This window comes from Lissotriton helveticus, chromosome 8 (assembly GCF_964261635.1).
Source record: "Lissotriton helveticus chromosome 8, aLisHel1.1, whole genome shotgun sequence".
NCBI classification, from domain to species: domain Eukaryota; kingdom Metazoa; phylum Chordata; class Amphibia; order Caudata; family Salamandridae; genus Lissotriton; species Lissotriton helveticus.
Window position 1 is genome coordinate 943,449,093 of NC_136069.1, and position 12,998 is coordinate 943,462,090.

Sequence of the window (12,998 nt, forward strand, 5' to 3'; positions counted from 1 at the left end):
TGTCAGTCCATTTTCTATAAGTTTTAAAGTTATAGATTTCCTCTTGATGACCGGGATGAGTATTATATCCGGGTCAGCATCTTGCAGTGCATTATCAGCTGCTGCGAGTTCAGTTGCTATCCTAACTGTCTCTCTTTCTTCATCACTGTCTACCATTTTACCGACAGGAAGGTTATTTAGTTTGTTTGCAGATCAGGTTTCTTATGGAAACAAAGATTAGATGCACAATATTTTGGAACAGTGTATCCTTCAACGTTGACTAAACCAAGGACCATACATAGGAGTTTCCTCCTGCGAGGTCTGGCGGATATTACCTTTTACCCACTCCAGACGTCTTTGGAGTATTATGGGAAAAGGGGTCTGAGTGAAAAAGCACGACTGAGTTACTCTAAATGTCTTACGTTAGTTTTATCGCCCTTCCAAACGCGTTGGGCGCCATGTAGTGTAGTTCCTATTATCCCAATAGGCTCTGCGCATTGGAATAATACCTTCAATAGTATAGGCCTAGACCAGACGTTAACTAGGTCTACTACTGTCGATATTAGACTTAAAGTTTTGGGTTTTGCCAGCTAGCTCAGAGTTCACTAGAAACTTTCTCGAATAGGCAAGGAGGAGTTGAACCTCCCTGGATAGACAAGAAGGGATTTAGTTTCTGACAACCATAGAACATGACAACTTTGCTCTCCCCTAATCAAGAGTGTATCTCTAGAGTCGTGTGAAAACAAAAGACAACTTATTTTACTCAGTCAGTACGTGCATTCTTAGTCTCACCAGATTGTAGAGAAAAGGAAGAGACGGGCGTGTTCAATAAAAGATGTTATTTATTGATCAGTCTCTTTTCTCATACAAGAGAAATGGATCGATATTATTGCAATACTTATGGTTAAGTAAAGTGCATACAATAAAAGCAGAAGTATAAAATAATACTGTAAAAACATTGATATGGTTTCTAAGCCATATGAAGGTTTAAAATGAATAAAATGAATAAAATGAATACATACACATTTACATTTGACTAATCGTACTCAACTGGTGTTTCTAACTACGCCTACCCCGTGTACCTGACCTAAGCCTAATACGTGGGCGGGAATAGAAAGTAGCAGTTTAAGTTAAGTTTGTTTTGCCAAGTGACTGCCTAAAGAATTCTCTGTGAGGGGTTATTCAGTTCTGTACCTGGAATCTAGGATGAATGAGGGATGGTATCTCTCGTCTCTGGTCTCGATATTCCAGGCTGCCTGCGAGGGCTACCCGGAAGCGCCGGAGCTGGATTTCTCGGCAGGAGAAAGCAGCGTCTCGTTCTCAGCGCGTCAGGAAGGCGGGGCTGCGCCAGCGGGGTCTGCTCTGCTCTGGGCTTCGGCAAGTCTGGCTGCTCCGATCTCGTCACCACCGCGTGTCTTTGCATAGGGCAATATCGGTAATATTTATACCTTTAAGGTGCCGAGATTGACGTAAGGATGGACATAGATACGTCAATAAGGATGTCATACGACCTGGTCGTTAGCACATTCTTTTGCTGAAGTTCTCGGTGAAATCAAAACAATGGCCGCAGGGTTTTTCCCAGGTCTGTCATAGGTTTGATTTGTTTTGAGAACTCCGTATGCCTTATCAGGGGCTGGAGGAATATCGCTTGTCTAATTAGATGGCAAGCGTTATGACCTAATCAGATAACACGTTCCTGTGCCGTAGTGTGGCTTTATCAGATAACGGTTCCTGCATCATGGGGGGTTTCTGCCTCATGGGATGGCTGCTAGTTAACTTGTTAACCAGAATAGGGTCAGGAATAGGGGGATCGATACAGAACCTATAGGAATACATCACACAGCATGTCAATAAAGACTGTGAGCTCCACTGCAAAGACATGTAGCCACGGAGTGCATTCTCCTGGCTGCCTGTACTCATGGATCTTCCTACAGAACTCCTGTTTACACATGGATCAGAATTATGAGTTTAAAGGTATTTAACAAATCCACCTTCGTTATAAATCGGCAGGTCAAATCTGAAATTTAACAGGGGGAAACATAAAATATCTACCGAATTTTGTGTTTTTCTGTGGGTTGAATACCAAAATCTGCATGTTATTCCCCATGAACTTGAAACAGATTATATTTCACACCCGATAAACAACGTACCCCATGGTATTGTTATTTATATGGGGCGATAAATAACTCCTTAGATCACAATCAGACCCTAAGAAGCTCTTTCATCCAGCCTTGACAAGAACATCTTACTTCATTAAGCACTATAAAAATTGAGGGCATTAACAGTATAGACCAAAAATAACTATAGGGCTAGGGTGCATTAACTTTGTGGGTCAGATTTTTATGACAGGGTCCCATTTTCCCCAACTTGTATTCTAGTCCATGAGTCTGCATGAAAATTAATAATTATTGCTAAAAATCATTTTCAATATTCTATACAACAACGCCATAGTTGATGCTTAGTTAGCTTACACAACCAACAACCATTGGCAAAGCCAATAGCCCTGACTTGTAGGTGTAATGTCACTTGTTGTATTATATATCTGTATGCAATGTTAGAAGCGGCAAAATAGCAGTCGGGAGGCATAGTATGCTAAGCACAGATTTTTTCCATGAGTATTTTAAGCCACGCCCTTAATTACAACGGCCACGCCCCTTGGAGAGACCCTCTAGTTAGGTCGAGCAATTTATTGCTCTGAACTATTGGGTTGAAAACACTGTTTGATCAAGAGGATTCCAAGCCGAATTCCTCCCAATGCATGTTGTCTAATGAACCGTAACGCTTCGCCAGGCGCGCGCTTGGCCTCACTCACACCCCATCCCCATATGCTCCTTACCTCCCTCCCACTCGCTCGCTCCCCCGCCCCCCCACCGGGCTCTTGATGCGCGGCGCTTTGCCACGCTTCCCTCCCACTCGCTCACTCCCCCGCCCCCCACCCCCATCCGACTTGTTTTCATTAGCTCTGTTGAACAACTGTAGGCTTCCTCCTGCCCCCCATTAACCTTGCCCGGGCCTTTTGTGAACACTCTTGCAACAGTTCTATAGCTAGCCTTGACTAAAGTTTTGCTTTTAAATCTATGATTAAACCGGAGATTGTGCGTGGCGTTTGTGTGCGGTGCGCACCATCCTGGGGCTTGCTTTCATCGATAAAAAGTATGTGGAGCTCACTGAATGAGAGTTCCTTCAACAGTTCTGTGACCTTGCCTGCTGCCACGTCTATTCTCATTCTCTGCCACCCACACCAAATGATTGGACACTTAGAGAAGCAAAGCACAAGTTTCCATCCTCTGGTTTCACTTCTCTCTCTTGCTACGTTTATTTTCTTCTCACTATCTCTTCTCTCCTTTCTGCTCTCACTATCTCTTCTCTCCTTTCTACTCTCACTCTCCTCTTCCACCTCTCTTTCATACTTGCTGTTTGCCTCACACATTCTCCTCTTCCCCCTTCCACGGCTCGCTCTTAGTTCCACTTCTCTTTCCTTTCTTGCATTTCTCGTTTTTTTTTTTTACAATGTTTGGGTTCTTCACTTGTGGCACAAACGTCGAGTGCTTCCCCCACTTCGACAGATGCATGCAGCGTATGGAAAACACCCCTTCCCCCCACACACCCCCCCTTCAAGAAGTGGAACTCCGAAGGTAGCGCGAGGTGAGCGATTTGTCTGCCTCACACCGACCTGATTTCGAAGCGTGCACTCGCTAGTGCGCAAGGGGCACAAGCAGGCATCCTTTTCAGTATAAAATGCGTTCAGTTAAAAAACAGCCGGGGTACACGGACACCAGCATTTGCTTTTCTGTCGGCACGTTTCCCACTCTTGTTTCAGTGGACATTGGTGGCTAGTGTTACTTATGTGTTTTCGTTTGCAGTGGAGTGATCACTCAAGGATAAACGACATTGCCATTTACAACGCCAATAGCATTTGCTATACGTTGTCAAACTTCCCACGAAGTTGGAGCAGTCCTGCTGCTCAGTCAGTGCTTGTTTACTTAATTTCTACTCATTCGAAATTGGTGGCTGCAAACTTTGATTTGGCATATTTACAAGAAAATTAGCATTGAGGCTTGAGTAACAGTGTTTTGCAGTCTGAAATACATTACTTGTTTAAGTTAGTTGTACACTCCTAATGGCTGCTTGTGGTGCGTGCCTCTCCTTGCGTCAGGCCACCCCTGCTCCAGCCACCCTCATTTGCCTTTCCCCAGCCTGGGAGCGCGCATAGCAGCACCAGACTTCACGTGCACTTCATGTTATCCAGTCGTGTGCGACGCGCGTAGCCTCGCACCCATTTGCTACCAAGGAATCCCTTCCGCTACCCCCCCACCTCACAAACCACCATTTGTCGCAAAGGAATGCTCTCCCCCGCCCCCCTCTGCGCAGCTCGTTCCCTCCCACTCGCTCGCTCCCCTGCTCCACCTCCCCCGCCCCCACACAGCAATGCCAAGAGCTTGTTGTTTCTGTTGAATTCTACTGTTTACCTCACCGCTGCATCCCTCATCTAAGTGCGCCCCACCCCGATTCTCTTCTCTTTCACATGTAACATTCTGATACGTACACTTGTTTCTCTTATCCTTCCCTTTTCTCTTCCTTATTCGTCCTTCTCCCCTTGCCCGTCTCTTCTCTTTTATCTATACTGTTGATATCTCTCTATGTTCCTACGTAAACATTCTCCTTTGACTCTGTATTGCCATGCCCCTCTTTCTCCTCTCCCGACCTCTCCTCCCTCTTTCTCTACTTTTATTCTCTCTCCACTTGTCACCCCCTCTTTCTACCCTCTTGCTGCCTCTTTAAACTGACTTCACTCTGCCTTCTTCCCCCTCCCTCCCGCTGCCTCCTTCGTCCCTGTCTCTCTTTCCCTCTCTCTTGCACTCTCCCTCTCGTCGGCGCTCTGTCTCTATCCTCTCTCTATCTCTCTGTACCTTCTCCCTTCCTCTCCCTCTGTCTCCCCTTGCTTTTCCTCTCCCTTCTCTCATGCAGCTGAACCACCCCCTCTCCTCGGTCTCTGGCTATGCTCCGTCTCCCTGCCTCTCTTGCCCCCCTGCCTGTCTCCTCTGCAGCCCGGCTGTCTTTGGCATGTTACATGTAAGGCACTAAGAGAGCCGGCCGCACAGATGCACACTGCAGCCCCTGCCAACCCGTGCCAGCCCCTGCAGTGCCCGCACTCCGCATCTCCAGCCCCTGCAGCTAACCCAGTGCTCCATAGTACTTAATAGCAACTACCCTGCAAGCCTGCTCCAGGCCACAATAGGTTTATCAAGGTTATGTGCATTGGCGGAATGCACTGATGGCAAGGGCGTATTTTACTATTTTTACGTCTTAATTTCCATAAACTGACATTTTTATTGCGGGGCGCTTCTTTACAAAGCCAATCACTTTGGTTCTGTTAGGGCAGCTGAGCAGCGCCTTACCCCACAACATCCCATTGCGAGCCTGCTGCTTTCGCTAAGTGGCAAACAGCTCATCTCTGCAAACAAATACCATTCATTAACCAACCACGCACTAATTGCCCTCCAAAAAATCAGTGCATAACTAGGCTCAAAATCTTATTGCGCGCTATCACATATGTCGGGCATGTTCTCCTTACCGGTTGCCTCATGCACAACCTGGAACACTTATTTGTTTGACTCCTCCCCCACTTCTTCAAACATATGTAAATGTTTCTTCTTTGGCTTTAAATGTTTACACATACTAGCATAATGCCCCCTCTTCTTACATTTTCTGCATACAATAGAACACTCAACACGACAGCATCCCTCAACGCCACAGCATCACTCAACGCCACAGCATCACTCAACGCCACAGCATTACTCAATGCCACAGCATCACTCAACGTCACAGCATCACTCAGCACCACTGAATCACTCAGCACAACTGAATGCCACAGCACCCCTCAACGACACAGCACCCCTCAATGCCACAGCACCACTCAACGCAACAGCATTACTCAACGCCACAGCATCACTCAATGCCACAGCATCACTCAACGCCTCAGCACCACTTAACGCCACAGCACCATTCAACGCCACAGAATCTCTCAACACCACAGCACCACTCAACACCACTCAACGCCACAGCATCACTCAGCGCCACAGAATCAGTCAGCACCACTGAATGCCACAGTACCCCTCAAACCCACAGCACCCCTCAACGCCACAGCACCACTCAATGCCACAGCAGCCCTCAATGCAACAACATCACTGAACGCCACAGCACCACTTAGCGCACAGCATCCCTCAACGCCACAGCATCACTCAGCACCACTCAATGCCACAGCATTACTCAACGCCACAGCATCACTCATGCCACAGCATCACTCAATGCCACAGCATCACTCAGAACCACTCAACGTCACAGCACCACTCAACGCCACAGCACCACTCAACGCCACAGCACCACTCCAGCACCTCTCAACACCACACCACCACTCAACGCCACAGCACCACTCAACGCCACAGCATCACTCAGCGCCACAGATTCACTCAGCACCACTGAATGCCACAGCACCACTCAACGCCACAGCACCACTCAATGCCACAGCACCACTCAATGCCACAGCACCACTCAGCGCACAGCATCCCTCAACGCAACAGCATCACTCAACGTCACAGCATCACTCAACGTCACAGTATTACTCAACGCCACAGCATCACTCAACGCCACAGCATCACTCAGCACCACTCAACGCCACAGCATCACTGAATGCCACAGCATCACTCAGCACCACTGAATGCCACAGCATCACTCAGCACCACTGAAGGCCACAGCATCACTCAGCACCACTGAAGGCCACAGCATCACTCAGCAGCACTGAACGCCACAGCATCACTCTGTGCAACCATTCAACAACATATGTTCTCTCAATGTTTCAAGCTTTATTACAAATGTCACAAAAAGATGTTAATATTTCACTGCTGTTCTTGGATTTTCATCACAATAAAATACAATGAACATAATCTTCCCAAAAGTTATTTACAAAAGTTTAAGCTATTGCCATTGTAAATTACAATAACTTTTATGTAAGTATGAATTATTAAAAAAAATAAAAGCCATTGTTATTTGTAATATTAATACATCTAAGTCATGTAAATACAACACATATTGCATTACAAATGCTATAGGTGTCACATTTGCGAAAGTTAAAACTATTGGCTTGTAAATGACAAAGCTATTAATTTCTCTATTTTAAAAACCAACACATAAATAAAATATTTGTCATTTACAATACCAATAGATCAAACTTTCCTAATGCGAGACCTATTGCATCGCAAATGCTTGTTTTCATTCCACTTAAAGCCCTGGTTACGGGGTTAACATATAAAGAAATAAAGAACGTTTTATTTTCTTTGTGTTATAATTTTTTGTTAGTATTTCATATTCAAAAACAATGCATATAAAATATATACCAGTATACTAGTCCATATGTGAAATAAATAATAAATTACATGAACTCATTTCTTTCCAGCATGGTCTGACCTGGTCTGTGTGAACAAATCTGACCTTACTCCATGATTGAACATTCAATTGGGCTTTTTTGAACTTTATGATCGGATTGCACTGCAAATGTGTGTAGTGTGTATACGTTTTATTAAAAAAAAAAGTTAACGAACCTAAAAAGAATAATCATTTGACTTTTGCTCCGTCTCCAGCATCTGGTACGAACTGATATTAGTCGTACCGTTGTTGCAACCCGCGGCTTGTTTTGATTTATTATATTCCAGCACTTTGAAATGATATATTCTTAAATGCAGAACACGATTAATCCGTAGGGTAGTATAGACTTTGCGTGTGCGTTTGTTTGTAGTCCTACTTTGATGTCTATTGCCAGTCCCAGTTTTTTTTTTTTTTTTTGATAAGGCGGTCAATCTTTTTTCCATTGCATTGGTCATAAATGCGCATCCTTTACATTACGTATTTTTAAGTTAGCAAGCAAAATTTCCAATGTGAGTTTTCTATCATTGTATTAGGCTCCAAAATCACCAGCGGCTGCTCTCCGTTATCGAACCTCAGACAGAGGAAAGCCCTTCCGTTCCATCAAGGTTGCGCCGGAAGTGACGATACCTCGGACCTGCTGAACATGGCGGCCGTGGTATAGCTCGGCAGAGGATGTAAACAAAATAAATGTATAGGCTCGGCCTACCTCCGGCATGAAGCAAGCGGCTCCAGGGGCAGTGCGGAGCCCAACAAGCAGTCGGGGCCCAATGCCCACCGCCCCTGACCTGCATTGAGGAGGCGGGCGCTCCAACCGGCGCTGCAGCGCTGCAGAGAGGTAAGCGCTACTACCCCTGTCACCACATTATTCAACAGTCATTTACACAATCAAAGTCATTTCGCGTACGAGTGGAGGCTGCCTGCACAGACTCCTGCCATATTTGAAGCACAGCCCCAGGGCAAGTATGCCCTACCTGCACAGCTGTGGCATTAACACCTCGACCACATATCCATACTTATTTTCTGAACTCTCGCATCTTACACTTCTTATCAGGTGATCGCTTTAGTGTTTTCCGCACAGCCCAGTATGCGCCAGGCTTGATGCGGATGTTCCAGCAGATGGTTTGGTATCAGAGGGAGGGCCGTGGCAATGCTCAGATTGGTATGCAGCCACAGCTATCCTTTCAGCTCCAACTCAGGAGGTTTCCTAGACAGCACTGCACAAGTCATTTTTAAAATTCAAATGTTTATATTTCCTTTTCTTTTTTGCTTCCTATACTATGAGTTTTGGTGATTCGCTGCGTTCAGCGTTGTATTGTTAATCTTGCTTTTGTACCGAACACATAAAGTTGTTTTTATTTACAAGTAAAGAGTAGGGTGGTGGATTTTGCATTGTTACTTCTCAAGACTCTTCACGTGCGAGCAGACAATAACGGCTTGGTTAATTTCTGAGTTTTGATTTTACTATTTTTAATTCTCTTCTCTTAACAGATTCAACCTACCCCCCCACCCCCGAATATTTTGCAGCACCAACATTTAGATTTTGAGGCTCAACGGTGATTTGTTTTTGCGGCTTATTTCTAGTATTTTATTTTACCAGTATTCCTTGATTGCGATTGCCAAAACCTCTCTGGTTTCTGCCATTAACTTATCCTGCCCTCACTATCTCCACCAGCCATCACCATTCTCCGCGATCACATCTCTGCCAACTGTCTGCTCTGGTATTGTTTCTCTGCTACCACCCTCTTGTTATTAGCTTTATTTGTAAACAGTTTTGTCACCACCCCCTCCTCTTCTATGGCCCCTCCCCCGCCATCATCCTCTTACTCCCCTGTTGCCACACTCGTTGAACTCTGTTATACAACTTTGGAAGGCCATGTAAGCTTTTATACACTGAATAATTCTGCACATTTTTTTGGCAGATTTTCTTATACTTCATACGGCTTGTCTTCTGCTGTGTGCAATACATTACATTTTCTAAATTTTGGTAGCCTTTGTGTGATATACTATGTGAAATCCTGACATAAATTCACAGTGCTTTCTGTTACGGTCTAGACTCTCATAGCACTACAAATACACAGTAATATTCCCCAGCATGCCGGCCAGGATCCAAGTCTATGACCCTTTGGATACACAAAAAATTCTGAAGTCATTTCATTACCAACTGAGCTTTCCTAGTAAAGCCATGTATTTTCCACATATTAGCGTAATTCACATTTATTTGTCATTTAATACGAGTGCCTTACATGTTATATACAGTTACTTGTAGGTATAAGACCAACAAAATAGTTTCTGATAATGGCAAAATCAATTGCAAGTTTTGAGAATAACGCTTCCCCTTATGATGTAATGTTCGCGTTCCACTAACATCATATTTATGCAAGGCTATCCTGCTTCTACACGCGTGTACACCTAAGAAGGCAACATACACACAATTCTTCAAATTACTGATTACGGTCTATTATTAGCGGAGCGAAGTGTATACTTCTAGCAGCTGAGTGTTGGCTATCCACGGTAAGACTAGAGAAAAAGAAACACCACAGACATGCGTGTAAGATTTGATGTGTGTAACATATCAGCGAATTACTGAGATATGCTGCATTGATAAGAAGAGAAGTCCTGAGTCATCATGCGTTGCCACTAATAATTTAGCTAGGAGTAGATTCGGGGAGGGGCTACCATGTCTCACTTGCCTCACTTATCAAGCCTGCATTTGTACTTGCAGGAAGAAATAAGCCCTTCCTACACAGGCAGTCAAATATATGCATGGTTATCACTGCAACGGTGACACGCTGACCCGTTGCTGCCGGGATTAATAATCAAACTGCTCAATGGCAGGATTTTGCAGGAAAATCATGAAATCTCTTAACGCTGGAGGTGGCACCTCTCTGCTGAGTTCAGGCCGGTAACTACTACAGCCATAGCACCTAACAAAAATGTCTTGCAATCTACTCATACGTCGGTCAGTTACTTTTTGATCTAGATCTGTAGCTCCTTTTCTGTTGGTTTGAGAGTATTTAGAGTTCGTCTAAATGTTGCTAGAAAGTGTGTTTAAAAAAGAAATTGGACTGGATATTACCTGGGGGACAATGCACAGTTTTATGGTATTTTCGCCAGAATGCAGTATGACAGAATATTTAGAGCCTTTGGAACTAGTAGTAGTGTTCTGTAGTGTCAGGTCCTGGGGGACAGTGCACAGTTTTATGGTATTTTCGCCAGAATGCAGTATGACAGAATATTTAGAGCCTTTGGAACTAGTAGTAGTGTTCTGTAGTGTCAGGTCTCTGCTTTAACAATCTGTTTGAGTTTGGTCAAATTATACTCTCCTTGTGCTTCTGGGTTTAATGGAAAAAATGAACACCAAACACATATTCTATATATAGAAACTTCAGCATGGCTTTCATTCACACAACCAGGACTCTTTAATGACATGGGGCTGCATTTGCATCTTTGTAGCTAAATGTGTTTCTGAAGCTGTATTGTGCAGGGCCTGTCCTCTGCTACAACTCCTCCCTTCTAGCCACCAATAGGCACCTATCTCTACCTGCTTACATAGGATGAAAGAGACTGGGGGCATATTATCACGCACAGCGTTAACATTATCGCTGCTTTAGCGGCAGAAAACTGCTGCTAAAGCGGCGATAATGGGCTTGATAATACGCCATAGAGAATTCCCATAAAAGCCCGTGTTCACACCAGAACATGAGCTTCTATGGGAATTCACAAGGGCGTATTATCGAGCCCATTATCGCCGCTTTAGCGGCAGCTTTCTGTCGTTAAAGCAGCGATAATGTTGACGCTGCTTCTTGATAATATGCCCCCAAGTTGGTAAACCAATAGACCACTTAAGGTGTCCCGCCTGGCAGCTCCAATCCTCCTCTTTTGCTTTTCCTGTGGATGACGAAAAGCGGAACGTTTGGCATCCCTCAGTTGATACTTTTAGGCTTGTTTGCAGACAACTCTAGCTCGACAAACCAGCAGAAAACAACAACAAGGAAGGAACTAGTGGCGCAGTGGGGTCTCTGGTCTGCACTGCAGAAATCCGCAAGCTGTTGCCAGGCAGGGCAGAATGGGGATAGAAAATACAGGCAAGGGCACAAACAGCCTGCTGCAGGTCTGGCGTTTGTGACGGGACTCGTTTCTAGCAGGCAGCTGTACAATTGACATGCTCATTCATGGACACATTGCTTGTAAAATGTACCTAACACGTTTTATAATTATCTACAACTTTCTGTCTTATTCCATCTTGTTTTTATAATTTATTGCACTCTCCCTTTTTAGGTCTCGCCTGTCGATGCGCATGCGCATCGAGCTTGCGAGCCTATTGCGGCTTAAACAACCTTTAACTAACAAGCAAGGAATCGTGGTGATTCCTTGCAGTGCCCGTGACTTTTAAGCTCAATGCGCATGTGCATTGAGCTTAAAAGCGCGTGCACATCAGTTCCCTCAGCCGCACTCCAGGCCCCTGCTGTTTTCACACCCTCTCCCCGCTCCGCTCCGCCCCCTCCCCTGCCCGCCGTGTCGCATTTCTCCTCCCCCCTCCCCTTATCTGCCTTTCCCTCCGTCTTGTTTTTTTTTTTTACCCGCTCCGCCCCCTCCCCTGCCCGCCACCCCCTGCAGCATCAAAGGCTTTCACGGCCGGCCAGCCGTGCTTTCAGTTTCACGGCCGGCCTGCCGTGTGAAGTGCTGCTGTGTCGCATTTCTCCTCCCCCCTCCCCACATCAATGCCCTCCGTCTTGTTTCTCTCTCTCTCTTCAGCTCGTCGTGAACTAGAGGGGGCCAAGAAAATGGGTTAATTTGCTTCCCGAAAACACAGTGCCTGTGAACCGCACTCTCAAAAATTATTTCTGCTGAACTCTTTTTCAGTCTCTGTTTTCACCTTTACGTCCACAATGAGGCTCTCCTCCTTTCAACTAAAACGGGACTTTATCGGGAAAGGCATAATTGCCTTTCATTTAGGGGACACTACCGTGTTTCATCTTTTAGTGTAAGGTCATGTGCTGCTGTGTAATGTTTTCGCTGACTCACTTCAGGCGGCTTCTCCCTCTCTCCCGCCCCCTCCTGACCTTTGACCTGGTGTCTTAGTCATCACCTTGCTGCTTCTGTGGGGATGTTTTTTGTTCTTCATCAACTAGCAGGCCGGCTTTCAGTGCTGCTAAAGCTCTAATGCTGTCATCATGTTATTAGCGTTGGAGTGGTTGTGCTGACGAATTTGGCTAATGCTGAAAGAATATCACATCAGGAGGCTGGGGTTTAAAATAGAAAAGCCTGTTTTAGCCAATTCTTTGCGTCTGCATGCCCGCTTGCGTTTGTGAGCACACAAATAAGCCTTGGTATCGAGAGCTAATTTTAGAAGCAGTGGATAGCAGATGGTCGTCACTGCCTCAGAGCACCCTTTTAATACTCAACTTTAAGCATCTGGTTTAATATATGTCTTCCTAGTAAAAGGTCATTCCTTCAAGTAAAACATTCTCTTTCATGTCATTAGCGCATAACAATGGAGGACATCTCAAGGCCTAGAAATGTGCCCGCATCAAAGTCAGACTAAAGACACTTCATAGGTACTGAAAACACATTTCAAAGCCTGCTTCCGACTTTTA

The 12,998-nt window shown here is 45.1% G+C and overlaps 1 protein-coding gene across 1 annotated transcript in view; it reads left to right on the plus strand.

Annotated features, from left to right (window-relative positions):
- The first annotated feature begins 8,011 nt into the window (after positions 1-8,011).
- KLHL15 (kelch like family member 15) overlaps positions 8,012-12,998 on the plus strand; it is a 207,252-nt gene continuing 202,265 nt past the window's right edge. Inside the window, exon 1 of the mRNA XM_078657787.1 lies at positions 8,012-8,236. The gene's annotated coding sequence lies outside the window, so the exon portion shown is untranslated. The remainder of the gene's footprint in view (positions 8,237-12,998) is intronic.